Source organism: Notamacropus eugenii, chromosome 6 (assembly GCF_028372415.1).
Source record: "Notamacropus eugenii isolate mMacEug1 chromosome 6, mMacEug1.pri_v2, whole genome shotgun sequence".
Taxonomy (NCBI): domain Eukaryota; kingdom Metazoa; phylum Chordata; class Mammalia; order Diprotodontia; family Macropodidae; genus Notamacropus; species Notamacropus eugenii.
Window position 1 is genome coordinate 94,188,442 of NC_092877.1, and position 19,554 is coordinate 94,207,995.

Genomic DNA, 19,554 nt, shown 5'->3' on the forward strand with positions numbered 1-19,554 from the left:
GTGGGATTGGAGTGGCCCTTTCTCGTGAGATGGTGATCAACTTCCTTTCTACTTTCTACCTTGGGAAGCCTCTGACGTTGTTTTGGGTAAGGGTCTCTGCACCGCACAGAGCTAACGCTTGCAAGGTTCTGGGAAGTTCACAAAACCCTTTTAATAATAAGCATGGCTAGCCTTTGCAAAGGGTTTTAAAACTCCCAGAGCACTGTTACCCATAATACCTACCACGGGTAAGTTTCCACAAAACACTTTTCATCATAATAATGATAGCTCGAAGAGTGTAAAAGACTTCCACAGCTCACCAAACACTGTTACTAATGCTAGTGAACACTTCTCAGGCTCTCTGACGTTTGTAGAAAACAGATTTCGCAATAATAATGCCTAGCATGCCGAGCACGCTGTTTCCAGGAACATAGCATTTCCTTTTCAAGGTTTGCCATGTTTATGTATTGCCATCCTGCTATGTATGAAAGGAGTAATAGTGAACACGTGGGGTTCTAGCACATTCACAAAACACGTTTCTTAATAATAATGCCTACCCTCTTTCAAGGTTTTCAGGGTTGCCTGTTGATGATCATGCTGTTTCCAGGAACATAGCATTTCCTTTTCAAGGTTTGCCACGTTTATGTATTGCCATCCTGCTATGTATGAAAGGAGTAATAGTGAACACGTGGGGTTCTAGAACGTTCACAAAACACATTTCTTAATAATAATGCCTACCCTCTTTCAAGGTTTTCAGGGTTGCCTGTTGATGATCATGCTGTTTCCAGGAACATAGCATTTCCTTTTCAAGGTTTGCCACGTTTATGTATTGCCATCCTGCTATGTATGAAAGGAGTAATAGTGAACACTTGTGGGGTTCTAGAACGTTCACAAAACACGTTTCTTAATAATAATGCCTACCCTCTTTCAAGGTTTTCAGGGTTGCCTGTTGATGATCATGCTGTTTCCAGGAACATAGCATTTCCTTTTCAAGGTTTGCCACGTTTATGTATTGCCATCCTGCTATGTATGAAAGGAGTAATAGTGAACACTTGTGGGGTTCTATAATGTTCACAAAACACATTTCTTAATAATAATGCCTACCCTCTTTCAAGGTTTTCAGGGTTGCCTGTTGATGATCATGGTTTTTCAGAATCCTATAAATTGCAGGCATCTGACTGGTCAGGGAGACATCTCAGGGGTTGGGAGAGCTGCTTGGAAAGGCCAGGAGATGAGACTTGGACGTTCTGAGAGACAGAGATGAGGTGGCTCGGGACCAGGCTTCTCAGTCCCAGGATGTGGAGTGCTGGCCTGGGCTATACTTGGTGGAGCAGTGTGGTGTTTTGTAGGAGCCAAGGCAGGCCTTTAAATTCTCTGGGCTTCCGTGGCCAGCAGAGCAGCCCTTTGGGATCTGAGAACATTCTGAGGGGTCAGAGTTGTCGTTTTGCTTCCCTGGGCCTCCTCTGTGGCCAGGCCAGCCTTTCAGGCTCCATGGGGACAGTGAACGTGGAAGCCTGTCTTTTGGGGTCTCTGGAGATAGTCAGGTGCCGACCATCTCTTTTCACTCTCAGTTCCAGACTAGTCTTGGCATTTCAGGGGAGCATGAGGCTCTGCAGTGGCCTTTGCAGTTGTGAGGTGAGCCTGAGCATCCTGGCTACTCCTGTGGGTTTGCAGATTCGACTGAGAGCTCAGGGTGGATTCCTCTGCTGGAGAGTGACTGCTAGTTTTAGATGGAGGAGACTTTTCATGTCTCAGAAGGATGATCTGGAGGCTCTCTCTCGCCGTTTCTGATGACGTCTTGCAGACAGTTAAAAGTCCAGACCATTTCAAGGATCTCAGCTGTGTATCTCTACTCTACGTGTGCATGCCAGCTCGGAGATCCTGCTTGCGATCCATGACAAGAAGTGAAACCGTAAGATCTGAAACAATTTCAAAAGACTCATGATACTAAATACTACCCACCTGCAGAGACAGAGCTCTGGCATCAGAATGCAGACAGAAGTCTCTAATTGCCACTGCTTTTATTTTCTCATCTTGTTCTCAGTTTTCTTTTAGGTCATGACTAGTATGGAAGTATGTTCAATGTGAATGTACTTGTCTATTCTGTATGAGATTTCCTGCCTTCTGGGGTTGGTCATATAGGAGGGAGTAAAGGAGGGAAGATATTTGAAACTTAATACTTTCAAAAAGTATTTTGTATGCTATGTTGACATGCAATTGGGTTAAAAATAAATTATGTTTTAACAATAAAATTATGCATGCTGTTTTTCTTACTTTTATTCTATGTATGGCAAATATTGCCATTTTCATGTTTTAGCATTCATCACATATGTAGGGTGATCATTATAATAAAGAAGCAGACATGCCTTCTGATGCCTCAGTTAATGACCTCTCTTTTCTATAGCTTTCCATCCATGGGCCTAGGATTTCTAACATGGAGGAACCCATGATCTGAAATCTCCATTTTCCCCTGCAGTTCATAGCGAGTCTACCTTGAGCACATAGCCCTGACCCCACTGGGTAAAATCTAAAGCAAGGGTTATGGGAATAATGGAGAGTTTGTCTGAGAAACCAACTTCAGTTTCACAAGTTTGTAATCTCCTCAGTCACTGGAAGATTGTTTCTGCTGCCGGAAGCATTAGATGCACTTACTTAATCATTTTAGTGCATCCTCTGTTAACCAAGTGCTGACATTTGTACTTTTTCCTCTATTTCAAAAAGAGAAATCAGGTACATGTTTGATGAGAATCGAGTGTGTGGGTCAACATTATTCTCAACGAGAACACATTCTTAGCAGGAGGCACTGATAACTTTATCATTGTTTGATTTAAAAAAAGACATTGCTTGATAGCCAACACTTATAAGGTTCCATAAAGTTCATAAGACACTTTTCATAATAATAATTTCCGTTATTTTTCAAAGATTATAAAACTCACAAAGCACTTTCAATAATCATAGCTAAATCTTATAGGGTTCTACAGTTATCAAAACACTTAATAATAAGAATAACTAACATTTTCTAAAGGTTTTGAAGCTTAGAAAGCACAGTTACTAATCATAGCTACCACTTATAAGGTTCTGTAAAGTTCACAAAACCCTGTTAATGATAATAATAGGTAACACTTATAAAGTGCTTTAAAGTTCACAAAGCACTTTTAATAATGATACTCAGTTTCCTTTATAAGGTGAGGCGAATAGAAGGAGAGAAAAAAATTTCAATCTCAAACTCTTTTACAAGTGAATGTAAAAATCTATCTTTACATGTAAGTGGAAAAAGTTCAATTCTATTAAATGGTAAAAACAAAATATTTAATTTAGTTATGGAATGTGAAATTGTTTTACTTTTCTAAAATAATAATATTCTTAAAAAAGCTTATTAGTATGAGGACTTCTGGGAGGCATGATGGCAGAGTAAGAAGAAAGTAGTTCTCTCTCTCCCTTATTGACCTCTAAAAACCCAGAAAATATTTCCCAAGGAAAAATCCTGGAACCACTTAATCAGCACAAAAACAGAGTGCAACAGTCTTATCCTGGCCAGCTTTTAATCTGAGAGGCTTGGGGGATTAAAGGGAAAGGTCCCTCTTTCTGTGGTGAAAGGGGAGCAGTACAGGATGGCAGACATTCCAGTTAGCCAGCTCTAAGAGTGGCAGATCCTGATCTTCAGGGTAGTGGAGCAGGCAACTGGCAGCACCAGGAGATGCCACACCTCCTTCTTCAGTTCTTTGTCACAGGTAGGGGAACTGGTAGACTTGGAAAACCTCCATGTATACAGGTGGGTAGGCAACCTCCAGAAGCAAAATCTCCCCCATGCTTCAGCAAAACTCCAGGAAGTACAACTCCAGGCAAGCTGCCTTCCTTCAGCAGCAAATCTTTCTTTGTTTCATAGTAGCCTAGGTAAGTAGTCTTCCCCTAAGAGCCAGAATGCTCCCCCACCAGCTTCAGTGCAGCCCCAGGGAAATGTAGAAAAACTCTACCTGGACTCAGCATACACCACATACTAAGATCATGACCTCAGCTCAGCACAAGGTAAATTGTCATAACCCTACAGCTGCCAGATGCCATCACCTGAGGCCCCAGCACACAAAGTGAGGGACCAGATCCCTAGCCCCCAGTATAAGAATTGTGGGACAGTGCCCCTGTACTCCAGCAGGAGAGTTCAATTTTGAAAGCCAGGAAATAGGGAAACACCATGAGCAAAAAGCAGAAGCAGACAATGACCATACATTCTTTCTTTGGGGTCAGGAAGCATCAATACCGAAATTCAGAAGGGAACATCATTATCATTATATCCACATATGAAACCTGCAAGGGTAATATAAACTGGTCTGAAGCCCCACAAGCCTTCTGGAAGGAACTCAGGAGGGATTTTAAAAGTCAAATAAGATTGGTAGGAGAAAAATTGGGAAAAGAAGTGAGAGGTATGAAAGAAAGAGTAAGTAGTTTGGAAAAGGAAGGACAAAAATTGACTGTAGAAAGCAACTCCTTAAAAAGTAGAATTGGCCAAGTGAAGAAGGAGGCACAAAATCTCACTGAAGAGAGCAGTTCCTAAAAGGTAGAAATGGTCAAATGGAGGTACAAAAGCTACTTTGATGAATACAATTCATTAAAATTAGAATTAGGCAAGCATAAGCTAATGACTCTATGAGACATCAAGCATCAGGGAAACAAAACCAAAAGAATGAAAAAATAGAATAAAACATAAAATGCCTCATTGGAAAAAAAAAAACTGACCCAGAAAATAGATCCAGGAGAGATAATTTAAAAATTATTGGTCTACATGAAAGCCATGATGAAAAAGAGAACCTAGACAGCATCTTTCATGAAATCATACAGGCAAACTGCTCTGAGGTACTAGAACCAGAGGGTAAAATAGTCATTGAAAGAATCCACCAATCACCTACTGAAAGATATACTAAATTGAAAACACTAAGTAATATTGTAACCAAATTTTTATTGTCAATGATAAGGAGAAAATATTGCAAGCAACCAGAAAGAAACAATTTAAATATCCTGGAACCACAATTAGGATTATGGAGGACCCTGCATGTTCCATGTGAAAATATCTGAGGCCTTGAAATATGCTATTTTGTAAGGCAAAGGAGCTTGGATTACAGCCATGGATCAACTATCCAGCAAAAATTAGTGTAATCTTTCAGTGGAGGAGATGAACATTCATTGAAATAAGGGACTTACAATCCTTCCTGATGGAAAGACCAGAGCACAACAGAAAATTTGATCTTCAAATACAAGATTCAAGAGACACATAAAAAGGTAAACAGGAAAAAAATGTTATTCAGTAAGGGCAAACTAGATGCATCCCTACATGGGAAGGTGATATGTGTAACTCTTGAGAACTGTACCTTTATTATGACATTTGGAAGGAGTATACGTAGACAGAAGGCATGAGTATAAGTTGACTTTGATGTGATGATAAAAAAATCTAATTATGTGTTGAAAAGGAAATGTACAGGGAGAAGAGGAAAGGAGCTTTCAGAAAAGGGTAAATTATATCACATGAAGAGGTGCAAAGATTTGTTACAGTAAGGGAAAGAAGAGAGGGAGATAAGCTTTGTTTGAACCTTACTCTCATCAAATTTGACTCAAAGAGGGAATAATAGACTCAGGTAGGTATAGAAATCTTACCCTATAGGAAGTAGGAGGGGAAAGGGTAAAGAAAAAGGAGGGTGTGGATAGAAGTGAGGGAAGAAGTAGTAAAGGAAAAGGGAAAGAAAAAGGAGGGAGCTGACAGAAGATCAGGCAGATTGAGGGAGATTTGTGTTCAAAAGCAAAACTCTAGTGAGGAGGGAAAAGGAGAAAAGTCAGAGGGAAATAGTATGGAGAGATAGACAAAGATAATAATCCTAACTGTGAATATAAATGCAATGAATTGTCTCATAACAAACAAGTGGATAGCAGAGTGGATTAAAAACCATCCTCCTATGTTGTTTACAAGAAACACCTTTGAAGCAGAGGGATATACACAGAGTAAAGATACAAGGTTGGAGTAGCCTATATGATGCCTCAGCTAAAATAAAAAAAAAAAGCAGGGGTAGTGTATTGCCAAGGTAATATTCATAACACTAGTGGTGACTATAAATATGCCAGCATAGTTTTCCATCACAAAGTATAAGAGAATCTCCATATAGCAGACTGAGGAAAACCATTTATTCAACACCAGAGAGCCAAATCCCAGAAGCAGAAAGTTAAATCTGTGATGGTAGCCAAGAAGTCAATACACCTTGTCAGTGCAGGGGGCAAAGTTATTCCCAAACCTCCTCCCCTCTGCTGAGGCCTTCTCACAAGCAAACACTCACGAGCCTTGCTGTGCCTGCTGGCCCTCTCTCCTCTGCCCTGAATACTCTCACTCACTTCCTCACTGCTCCATCTTTTCTGATCTACCCAGTCAGCAACTCCTCCAACCACATATGACTTGGCCTTCCAGGTGATTTTAGCAGGCCACATGGGCCTATAAATGAATGAGGAAGATCTTTCCATTTCCATTTAAATTGCTATTACAGGCACCAAACCTGGTCTCAGACAATGCAAAAATAGATCTAATTAAAAGAGATAAGGAAGGAAGGTACATCCTGATAAATATTACCAAAGACAATGAAGTAATATGATTGCTAAACATATATGTACCAAGTAGTATAGCATCCAAATTCTTAGAGGAGAAGTTAAAGGAGTCACAGGAGGAAATACATAGCAAACTATAACAGTTTGGCTATCTAACCCTCAACCTAACCTCAGAGCTAGATAAGTCTAAGCACAAAACAAACAAGAAAGGAATTGAGAAATGACTCGAATTTTAGAAAAGTTAGATATGATAACCTCTGAAGAAAATTGAATGGAAAAAGAAAGGAATACACCTTTTTCTTCATGATACATGGAACCTGCACAAAAACCGATTATGTATTAGGGCTTAAAAACCTCATAATCCAATGCAGAAAGGCAGAAATATTAAATGCATGCTTTTCAGATCATGATGCAATAAAAACCACATGTAATAATGGGCCTTGGAGAGAGAAACTAAAAATAAGTTGGAAACTAAGTAATCAAATCCTAAAAAATGAATGAGGCAAACAACAAATCATAATAACAATAAATAACTGCATCCATGAGAATGATAACAATGAGACAACATGCTAAAACTTATGGAATGCAGCAAAAGCATTTTATAGGGAAGTTTAATGTCTCTGAAAGCTTACATGAGTAAAACAGAGAAAGAAGAGATCAATGAATTGGGCATGCAACTGAAAAAGCTAGAAAAAAGACAAACTATAATTCCCCAATTAAATACCAAATTTGAAATTCTGAAAACCAAAGGAGAGATTAATAAAACTGAAATTAAGAACACTGTTGAACTAATAAACCCAAGATGACTTTATGAAAAAATCATTAAAATAAACCCTTAGCTTTTTGAAAAAAAGAGAAAACCAAATTATCTGTATAAAAAATGCAAAAGGGTAAATATCTCATCAATGAAGAAGAAATTAAAATACAAGTTTTGAGCCCTTTTGCTAGATTGCATGCCAATAAATTTGACAGTCTTTGTGAAATGGATGCATATTTGCAAAAATATAAATTGCCCAGACTAATAGAAGAGCAAATAATTCTTAAACAATCTCATTTCCAAAAAAAAAAGTTGAAGAAGCCATCAATGTACTCCCTAACAGAAAATCTCTAGGGCTAGATGGATTTACAAGGGAATTCTATGAAACATTTAAACAACAATTGATTCCAATGATATTTAAACTATCAAGGAAAAGGTGAAGATGAAGTCCTAACTAATTCTTTTTAGGACTCATATATGGTACTAATCCCTACACCAGGAACAGCCAAAACAGAGAAAGAAAATTGTAGATCAATTACCCTAAGGAGTACAGATGTGAAAATTTTAAATAAAATATTAACAAAGACATTACAGACACTTATCTTGAGGATAATACTCTTTGAGTAGGTAGGATTTATAGTAGGAATGCAGGGCTGGTTCAGTATCAGGAAAACTATCAGCATAATTGACCATAACAACAACAAAACTAACAGAAACCATATAATTGTCTCAATAGATGCAGAAAAAACTTTTGACAAAATACAACAGAACTAGACAAAATAATAAACAAAACAAAACCATAAAGAAAAACAAAATAATAGCAAAACTCAACTGGAGGTACAAAATGTCCAGAATATGAAGGGAATTAATGAAAAGAAATGCAAGGAAACGTGACCTAGCCCTTCCAGATCTTACGTTGTATTACCAAGCAGCAGTTCTCAAAACTACTTGGTACTGACTAAGAAACAGAGTTTTGGATCAATGGAATAGTTTAGGTACACAAGACGTAATCGTCAATTACTACAGTAATTATGCTTGATAAGACCAAAGACTCCAATTTCTTGGGTAAGAACTCACTATTTAACAGAAATTGCTAGAAAAAATGGAAAGTAGTATGGTAAAAACTAGGCATAGACCAACATCTTATACCATCTACCAAGATAAAGTCAAAATGGTACATGATTTAGATATAATGACTCGTAATACAAGCAAACTGGGAGAGCAAGGAATGTTTACTGTCAAATTCATTGAGAATGGAAGAATTTATGACCAAAGAAGGCACAGAGAGCATTATGAAATGGAGAATGGATAACTTTGATTGCATTAAATTGAAAAGGTTTTATACAAGGAAAGTCAATGCAGCTGTGGTATTAATGTAGTGCTTTGGATAGATAATGTAAGGCACTATGACTGAATTTTAATTTTGGTTCAGACTACCCTAACAATAATGCACACTTCAAGCAGATTAGTTAATACAAAATACTATTTACTGATTATAAGACACTAAATGACATAAATTATGTAGAAGCTTCCTCAATATGGTGACATATATAGATTATATGAGTATATATGTTATATGTCACCATATTGAGGAAGCATCTACATCTGGGTGGAAAATTCCTGGGCAATGTGTCCATCCCATAAGTGAGACTTCCTTTTGGTTAAAAGAAGAATTCCCTCTTTATAGGACAAAGTGTCTAAAAATAGCTACATATGATCTGACCATCTGTTCTAGGGATTGGATGTTTGCATTCCTCCAGGGGTGGCTAACCCCTTAAGGAGGCAAAAATCCTGCCAGGAGCATCTAATCTTCATGGAAAATGATATGGGATTGAGGTAGTCTTTTCTTCTCAGCAAGTCATGTTATGTGACTAGGTCATGCAGGTGACACAAGTCTCTGCATGATTTTATAAATTCAATACAGAAAACCTAAAGATCTTAATTTCCCTTACAGCAACACAGAGTAGCAGGGAAGCAGAAAACTGGGAAACAATTTTTATAGCCTATATCTCTGATAAAGGCTTCATTTCTAAAATATATAGAGAATTGGATCAAATTTATAAGAATACAAGTCATTCCCCCATTGACAAATGGTCAAAGGATATGAACAGGCAGGTTTCAGCTGAAATTAAAATTATCTAAACTCATATGAAAAAATGCTTTAAATCATTCTTGATTCAAGAAATGCAAATCAAAACATCTCTGAGGTACCATCAGATTGACTAACATGAAAAACAAGAATATGATAAATGTTGAAGATATGGGAAAAATGGAACACTAATGCATGATTGGTGGAGTTTTGAGCTGATCTAACCATTCTGGAGAGCAATTTGGAACCGTGACCAAAGGGTTCTAAAACTGTATAAGTTTTGACCCAGCAATACATCCCCTAGGTCTGAATATCAAACAGATCATAAAAATCGGAAAAGAACCCACATGCACAAAAATATGTAGAGCCACTCTTTTTGCATTGGCCAAGAACTGGAAATTAAGAGGATACCTCTCAATTGGGGAATGGCTGAACAAGTTGTGGTATATGAATGTAATGGAATACTATTGAAATATAAGAAATGATGAGTGGCCTTCAGACAAACCTGAAAAAAACTTATGAACTGATGCTGAGTGAAGCGAGCAGAAGCAGAAGAACATTTTACATATTAACGGCCACATTGTATGATGACTGACTTTGACAGACTTAGCTCTTCTCAGTGTTACAAGAATCTAAGATAACTCCAAAAGACTCATGATGGAAAATGCTATCTCCCTCCAGAGAAAGAACTTTGGACTCTGAATGCAGTTTGGAGCATGCTATTAGCTCTCTCTCTCTTTGTTTGTTTGATTTCTTCTTTTTCACAGTTCCTCCCATTGGTTCAAATTCTTTTTCATCACATGAGCAATGTGAAAATATGTGCATGAAGAGCTTATATCAGACTGCATGGTCTCTTGGGAAGGGGGAAGGAGAAGGAGAGGTTAGAAAATTTAGAGTTCAAAATCTTATGGATGAAAACTAAAAATCAATCGGATAAATAAATAAATAAATGAATGAACAAATGAATGAATAAACAAACGAATAACTAAATGAAAATAAAAGTCCTGTTCAGTGCCAGGCACTGTGCTGGGTACCAGTAGAAACACAATGTCCCTGCTCTCAAGCAACTTACTTTCTAATAGACAAGAGAACATATAAATGGAAATTTTCAAGAGAGCTAAGGAATGATGGGGCGATCTACAGCAAAAGCAACATGGTGGGAAACGAAGAGAAGGATGGCCTGAGTTGGAGGTGGGGACAGGGCAGGTACACTCCTTTAATGGAGATTCTTGAGGAAGGATGATGACCTGGTCCAATTTTAGTTTTGGGAAGATCACTTTGAATCAACCTAATTTGGGTCTCATTCATCTTTTCTCATGCAGTCCCCTGTGATGAATCCTTGGCTCCCCCTAGAGTCCTTACTATCCTTTCTACTTTTGCTTTTGGTTAAAGATTTCAAAACTTTTGAGTTAATTAAAACTCAGCCCAGTCTTAAGGTGATTATATACCTATCCATGAATACATGCATGAGCATATATATTTATGTATTTGTTTGCATACATACATAGACATACGTGTGCATATGGACAAATACATATGCCGTTACCCACACCAATACACACACATACACACACACACACAATATGGTGCTTGGTGTTTCCATGTATGTTTGTGTGTGGATATGTGTGTTTGCATGTGTGTGCTCTCTCACATGCATGCAATTCATTTATTCCATATTTAGACTTGAGTGAGAAAAAGTTGTAGCATTTAAAAATAAGAGTCAGACATGATTTTCTCCAAAATCCCCTCTAGTCTCAAGTTTCAAAGATATTATGCTTCAGGTTACCAGAAATTTGCCACCTGCTGTTGTAAGTAGCGATCCTTTTCCTTCCTCCCATCCATACCTGACCAGTGAGAGCAGAGAGAAACTTGAGCATGACCTTCCCCTCAATGGTGGGTTAGCTTTCCCCAACCATGCCAGTGGCTTCAGCACCCTCAGATGGTGTGGCCAAAGTACATGGTTTCTTCCCAGAAGTTTAATGTGTGATTTCTCTGTTGAACTGGGGTTTCTGGACTCTCTGTGTCTAAGCCCCCTTTCATAAAACCGGATGTGCTTGAGAAAGTAATGAGAAATGTCATGAATAAATGAACAAAACCAAAAATTATTACAGAGGACAAGCTAATTCTCAGTCTGTGGGACAAAGATTGGTGGGAGACCATGAAACTGTTTACAAGGGATGTTGGAATCCCTATGTGTTTAACACAGAACCTGGCACACAGGAGGTGCTATATAAATGCCAGCTATTGCATGTATACCCCATATCTGATTGTTTACCATCTCAGGAAGGGGGAAGAAAGTGAGAGAGGGAAGGATAGAATTTGGAAATTAAAAGTTTAAAAACTGGTTTTAACATGTAATTGTAGGGAAAAATAAAACATATTTGAAAATAAATGCCAGCTATTATTCTTATTGTATTAATGCCAAAATATTACCATTTCCATGTTTTAGCATTCACAAAATGTATAGCATGACTCAGTATGATAAATAAGCAAACATGCTTTCTGAAGCCTGAGTAAATGACACCCCTTTTCTCTATCTGTGCAAATATGGGCCTAGGATTTTGTGAATACAAAGTACTCCTGGTGTGGAATCTCCCTCTACCCCAGCACTGGAGTAGAGAGACTCCCCTGAGCACATACCCCAGATACCAAACAAACAAAACTCTCTGGCTACAGTTGGTAAGAAGACTGAGTAGTTACTACAGGAAGCTGACTTCAGTTTAGCAACTTCCTAATCTCTTTGGTCACTTTGAGATTGTTTCTGTTGCCAGAACCACTTGATGCACTAATTTGCTCATTTTAGTGGATCCTCCATTCACTCAAGACTGATATTTATACTTTTTCCTTTTTTGGGAAAATATGAATCAGTTACATTTTTGGTGAGGATCGAGTGTGTGGGTGTGGGGTTGGTGAGTCCTGGAAGAAAATCATTTTGGCACAAAAAGCTCAAGGGATGTGCCTTTTCACCTGACTTTGGTGGTCCTTCCTTTTCAGGTCACATGGAATTGGTCTCATCCACCATCTGGTAGGTGTCTTTAAACAGTCATTTCTTGATTGTTCTAGGGAATGTAGTGGTCATGTCCCTGGCTTTTGGCTCCAGGTTGACTGGTGGTGGGGCAGTTTTGGCTTCTCTCTGATGCCATACAGATTGAATGAGAGTTTGGAAGGTGGTGGAGGGAGGGAACTGGAGGCCACCATTGCTATCAGTGAGAAACCATTCTTGGCAGGAGGCGCAGATAGCTTTATCCTAGTTTGGGTTAACAAAAGACGTTGCTCTAGCCAGCCTTCAGCTTTCTGTTATGGCACCATTCCTCCACCTGAGGGGGAACGTAGGAGTGGTGAAATTATGATGCTTAGGGAAAAACAGACTGAAACGCATTATATTCTAAGATCTCATTCCCATTCTTGGTTCCTTTGGCTCAAAGTTCCATTTTAGTTACCCAGACTTCCTTCTCATAAACATCTGTGAGTGACCCAGAAAAAAACAATAACATCCACTTCCAATGTAAAGATTGCAGACCCGAGGGCTGAGTTCATGTTGCCTTCATTTGTACTTCCTTAAAGCAAACCTGCTTTGGAAAAACCTCAATGAGAAGTGAAGGCTACAGACTCAGATTGGAACTTCCTAGCCATGGTGGAACTGAGTCTCTAACGTTCTGTTGGAGGTTCTGACAGTAGCCTTCTCCTCTTTCTAAAAATGAAAAATGTTATTTCACGCTAGAGAGAAAGTGTGTTAATCACGAGGCAAATTTTGTCATTTTTATGGCAAATTTTGCCCTCATTTGGAAGACTTGTAATTTATTCTAAGAACAAGTTTATTAAATGACAAATTTTAGTCTTGTTAAATTAAAGTTACTCTCAATGTGATGAGGCCTTCAGTAGTAGTTTATTAACCTTTTCGTATTGAACAACTTTAAAAATTAAACTTCAAGGTACAGTTGATAAAGTAGCTTATTAGCTATTTTAAGCAGTCCTATGCAGTACTTAGTTCATGTAAAAGCAGACATGAAAGGTACTGGCAAGCAGGATGATGTATAATGACGTTCCCTTCTGAGTATTTAAGCAGAGCCTCTGCCAACAGGGCAGAGGCAGAAATGTCTGAATGTGATTTATCTTTCTGTGACCACTCAGTTTCTGAATCATCTCTGTTGTGGGCATCTGACTGGCAAAGGAGGCATCTCAATAGCTGGAGGATCTGTTTCAAAAGGCCAGGAGATAGGATTTTTCTTTCTGTGGCTTCTGCTGCTCCAGATTTTGTTGGGAGTTCTTCTTTACAGGTATTTTATGGGCTATGGACTGGGAGCTAGCATATGTGTATCTTTCTACTCTGCCATCTTGGCTCCTCCCCCAGGATTTTTCTTTCTGGTCCCATTGAAAGAAGAAGCATAGACTTGTTAGTTTTTAAAGGCAGACCTAAGGTCCTTCAGGACCAGTCTTCTCAGTTCCTGGATGTTGAATCATGGCCCAGGCTGTACTTTGTGGAGCTGTGTGATGTTTTGTAGGAACCAAGGCAGGCCTTTAAATTCTCTGGGCCTTCTTGGCCATCAGAGCAGCCCTTTTGGTTCTAAGAGAATTCTGAGGGGCCAGGGCTATCGTTTTGGTTCCCTAGGAACATGGAGTGACTAGTCCAGTGTTTTTGACTCCTTGAAGATAGTGTTCAAGACTGTTTTTTAGCATCTGTGGAAATAGTCAGGGTCTGATCATCCCTTTTGGCTCTCAGGTCCAGGCTAGTCTTGGGATTTCCTAGGAGAATGAGGGTCTATGCTAGTCTTTTCAGTTCTCAGGGCTTCCATGGGCAGCAGGGCAGATCTTTTGGTTCAGAAAGAATTGCTAGGTATCAGGGCTGTCACTTAGGTTTCCTGGGACTCCTATGTGGTCAGGCCAGCCTTTTTGGCTGGGGATAGTTAGGGTCCAAGTCTGTGTTTTTGACTCTCTAGAGATAGTCAGCATCTGACCATCTCTTTTTACTCTCAGGTCCATGCTAGTCTTCGGATTTCAGGGGAGAATGAGGGCCTCCAGTCACCCTTGCAGTTGTCAGGTGACCCTGAGAATCGTGGCTACTCCTTTTGGCTTAGAGATTAGACTGAGATCTCAGGGCAGATTTCTCTGCTGGAGAATGACTCCTAGTTATATATTTAGGAGACTTTTCATCTCTCAGATTGACGATAATGAGTCTCTCTATATATTTCTGATGACATCCTTCAATCAGTTAAAAGTCCAGACCATTTCAATAATCCCACATATGGATGTAGAATATATGTGTACTTGTAAAGTAATAACTCATCGCTGTGATACATGACAAGAATTAAAACAAGAAGATGAAATATTATGTCCAGTGAAGGCAGTGTGATTGAATTCGTTCTACCCAGTTGAAAATACTCAAGGTGGATGTTCTAAAGTAAACAGTTGTTTGAAGTATGAAAATACTTAACCATTACAAGATGTGAAAAAAATGCTATTTTCAACCAGAGCAACATTTTTAGATATTACCCATTATGCTGAAAATGCCCCAGGAAGATTTTCCAAAATAAACAACAATACTTTGAAGTTGGAAAATACATCAACATTATAATGAAAATTCATACTACACTTGAATGTTGTGTCCAAGAGCTTATGGGCTCTTGATTTGGACAGTTCACTGACGGCAATTTATTAGGAGATAATTTCCTGTCCAGCGTTTTGTACTTGAAGCAATTGACCCAAGAATCGAGCTGCTGTCATATACTATGTGCTCTTCAAATTCCATAGGATTTCATCTGCCTCTTTGGCTGAACTTTTGGCCTTGTTGTGGAACATGGCATTTCTTTCATTAATGTAACCAGTAATGTAAGTAGGAGAACATGATACAGAGTAAGAGCAACATGGAGCAGCAACCACCTTGGAGAGACTGAGCTATTCTCAGCAATACAATAATCTAAGACAATTCCCAAAGACTCATGATGACGAATGCTGCCCACCTGCAGAGAAAGAACTCTGGAATCTGGATGCTGATGGAAGCATTCTATTGCCACTGTTGTTATTTTTGCCTTTTTGTTCTAATTATTGTTTCAGGACATGAGGAATGTGGGCAAATGTTAAATACGATCGTGCATGTCTATCCTTTATGAGATTGTTTGTCTTCTGGCTGAGGTGGGAAAGGAGGGAGAAAATGAGGGATAAAATTTGAAACTTAAAACTTTCAAAAATGTTTAAAAAGGTGTTTTGACATTCATTTGGGGGGAAAATAGAATATATTTGAAAAATGAATTAATGCCACCCATTATTCTTATTTTTATTCTATGTATGTCAAATAGTGCCACTTCTATATCTCAGCATTCATCAAATGTATAGCCTGACTCAGTAGAATCAAGAAGCAGACAAGCCTTCTGAAGCCTGAATCAATGACCCAACTGTTCTATAACTGTCCATATGTGGACATAGGATTTTCTGAGTAGCAGGAACTCCTGATGTGGAAGGAACTTCCCTCTAACCCTGCCCTGAGTGGAGTAGAGAGACTGCCCTGAGCACACAGCCCTGACACCTGTAGGTAAAGATTCCAGGAAGGGTTTGGGGGCAGACAGAGAGTTTCTACAGGAAGCTGACTGCAGTTTCACCACCTCGCAATCTCTCTGGTCACTGGGACATTGTTTCTGCTGATGCACTAACTTACTCAATTTAGTGCATCCTCCGCTAACCCAAGGCTGATCTTTGTACTTTTACCTCATGTTGAAAAAGAGAAATCAGTCATATTTTTAGTGAGGATCAAGTGTGTGAGCCAACATTTTCAACGAGAAGGCATTCTTTGCAGGAGGCATAGATAACTGTCATAGTTAGGTTTAAGAAAAGTCATTGCTCTATAGCTAACACTTATAAGGTTCTGTAGAGTTCACAAAAAAAAAATAATAAGAGCTAACACTTTAAAAAAATTTTATAGCTTACAAAGCACTTTTAATAATAATACTCTGTTTCCTTTATATGGTAGGGGGAATGGAGTGAGGGAGAAAACAATTTGGAACTTCAACTCTTTTACAAGTAAAGGTAAAAATCTATCTTTACATGTAAGTAGAAAAAAATCAAATACTATTAAGTGGAAAAAACAGAGTATTGAATTTTGTAATGGAATGTGAAATTTTTTTGTTTTTCTAAAATTATCATATTTTTAAAAGGCCTATTAGTGTGAGGACTTCTGGGAGGCATGATGGCAGAGTAAGAAGAAAGTAGTTCTCTCTCTCCCTTATTGACCTCTAAAAACCCAGAAAATATTTCCCAAGGAAAAATCCCAGAACCACTTAATTAGCACAAAACCAGGATGCAACAGTCTTATCCCAGCTAGCTTTTAGTCTGGGAGGCTTGGGGGATTAAAGGGAAAGGTCCCTCTTTCTGTGGTAGAAGGAGATGAGTATAGGATGGGAGGCATTCCAGTTAGCCAGCCCTAAGGCCCCCGTCAGGAAATCAATGGTAGATCCTGATCTTCAGGGTAGTAGAGAATGCAAGTGCCAGCACTAGGACATGCCACCCCTCACCCCCAGTCTTTTGTCACAGATTTGGGAACTGGTAGACTATAGTTTGGAAACCTCTATGTCCACAGGTAGGCAGGCATCCTCCAGAAGCCAAATCTCCCCCATGCTTCAGCACAACTTCAGGAAGCACAACTCCAGGCTGGCTAGATTCCTCCAGGAGCAAACATTCCCTTATTTTATAGTAGTCCAGGTGAGCTGGCTTCCTTCAGGGGCCAGAATACTCCCCCACTAGCTTCAGTGTAACCCTGGGACAATGTAGAAAAACTCTATCAGGACTTAACACATGCCATGTACTACCACTAGGATCTCAGTTCAGCACCAGGTAGATTGCTAGACCCCTAAAGCTGCCAGGTGCCAGCACTTGAGGCCCCAGCACACAAAGCCAGTGACTAGGTCCCTAGCCCCCAGTACAAAAAGCTTTGAATACTACCGCTGTGCTCTTCCAGGAGAGCTCAATATTGAAAGCCTAGAAATAGGGAAACACCATGAGCAAAAAGCAAATATGGACAATGAATGCTTTTGAACACAAATCTCCTTCAATCTGCCTGACCTTCTGTCAGCTCCCTCCTTTTTCTTTCCCTTTTCATTTACTACTTCTTTCCTCGCTTCTATCCACACCCTCTTTTTCCTTTACCCTTTCCCCTCCTACTTCCTATAGGGTAAGATTTCTATACCTACCTGAGTATGTTATTCCCTCTTTGAGCCAAATTTGATGAGAGTAAGGTTCAAACAAAGCTTATCTCCCTCTCTTCTTTCCCTTACTGTAATAGATCTTTGCACCTCTATATTAGTGGGGGATCTCAACCTAACCCTCTCAGAATTAGATAAATCTAAACATAAAACAAAGAAGAAAAGAATTAAGGAGATGAGTAGAGTTTTAGATAAATTATATATTGTAGTCTCTGGAGAAAATTAAATGGAGATAGCAAGAAATATATCTTTTTCTTCATGGTACATGGAATCTGCACAAAAACTGACTATGTGTTTGGGCATAAAAGCCTTATAATCCAGTGCAGGAAGGAAGAAGTATTAAATGCATGCTTTTCAGATCATGATGCAACAAATGTTACACATAATAATGGGCCATAGAAAGAGAGACTAAAAATGAATTGAAACCTAAGTAATGATATCCTAAAAAACGAATGGGTGAAACAACAAATCATAGAAACAATAAATAACTGCATCCAAGAGAATGAGAATGATAAGACAACATTTTAAAACTTATGGAAAGCAGCAAAAGCCTTCTTAGGGAAAATTTTATATCTCTGAAAGCTTACATGATTAAAACAGAGAAAGAAGAGATCAATGAATTGGGGATGCAACTAAAAAAGCTAGAAAGAGGACAAGCTAAAAATGCCCAATTAAATACCAAATTTGAAATTCTGAAAATCAAAGGAGGGATTAATAAAATTGAAGTTAAGAAAACTGTTGAAGTAATGAAACCAAGATGGTTTGATGAAAAAAACCAATAAAATAAATAAATCTTTAGTTACTTTTATTTAAAAAAAGAAAACCAAATTATCTGCATCAAAAATGCAAAAGGTGAATTCACCACCAATGAAGAGGAAATTAAAATATTAATTGGGAGGTATCTTGGTCAATTGTGTGCCAATAAATTTGACAATTGACAAGCGACAAAGAAAGCTCCAAACATCCATGTGGGAGGTCTTTCCCAGGTTGGGGAGAGGGAAACAGGGTCTGCCCAGCACTGGCCCCAGGCAGTGGCAGCAGCAGTGGGTGGGGGGCCTTTAAGGTGGCCAGCCTCAGAAGTACCCTAGGCCCATTTTCCAGGCAGCTCAGCTTAAAGACTCTGGAGGAATTGAGCAGCTTATCTAAACCTCAGCCCTCAGTGGTGGCCCCTCCCCCACCCAAAGCCCCTGGGGGAATTGAGCACCTGATCTGAATCTCAGTCTTGAGCACAGTGTTGGGGGGAGGAGGAGCACTAGGACCCTCCTCTTAGCAAAGGATTCAGAAGTCAAGTAACTGGCTGGGAAAATGCCCCCAAAAAGGGGAAAAAATGAGACTATAGAAAGTTACTTTTTTGGTGAACAGGTGTCTCCTTCCATCCTTTTGGATGAGGAAGAACAAGGCATACTGTCAGAGGAAGTCAAGGCTTCTGCCTCCAGTACCTCCAAAATGAATATAAAATAGGCTCAGGCCATTGAAGAGCTTGAAAAGCAAGTCAACAGTTTGCTAAAAGAGAACCAAAAAAAAAAAAATGCTGAGGAAAATAATACCTTTAAAAAGAGGCTAACTTAGGGTAGAAGGGGGAGCACCCAGGCAGGCACATGCAGCAAGTCTCAGGCTCTTGAGTGTCTGAATGTTAGAAAGCCCTGGCAGAGGTGGGGAGGCTTGGAAATGGCTTTGCTCCCTCCAGTGATCATGTTTGTTAACATCTTGGTCACCATGACAGATTTTTCTTTCTGGATCTTGGATTTGTCTTTCTGGTGTCTAAATAAATGTTTTTCTTCTGTCTTCTAAAAAAAAAAAAAATAGGCTAACTCAATTGGGAAAAGAAGTCCAAAAAACCAATGAGGAAAAGGAGGCTTTAAAAAGCAGAATTAGCCAAATGGAAAAGAAGGTTCAAAAGCTCACTGAACAAAATAGTTCTTTAAAAGAAAGAATTGAGTTCAGGGGAGCTAATGACTATGAGA

The 19,554-nt window shown here is 39.0% G+C and overlaps 1 protein-coding gene across 2 annotated transcripts in view; it reads left to right on the forward strand.

Annotated features, from left to right (window-relative positions):
- RHOH (ras homolog family member H) overlaps positions 1–19,554 on the forward strand; it is a 79,588-nt gene that overhangs the window by 10,076 nt on the left and 49,958 nt on the right. For both annotated transcript variants that reach the window (XM_072620549.1, XM_072620547.1), the window contains exon 2: positions 12,396–12,426. The gene's annotated coding sequence lies outside the window, so the exon portion shown is untranslated. The remainder of the gene's footprint in view (positions 1–12,395; positions 12,427–19,554) is intronic.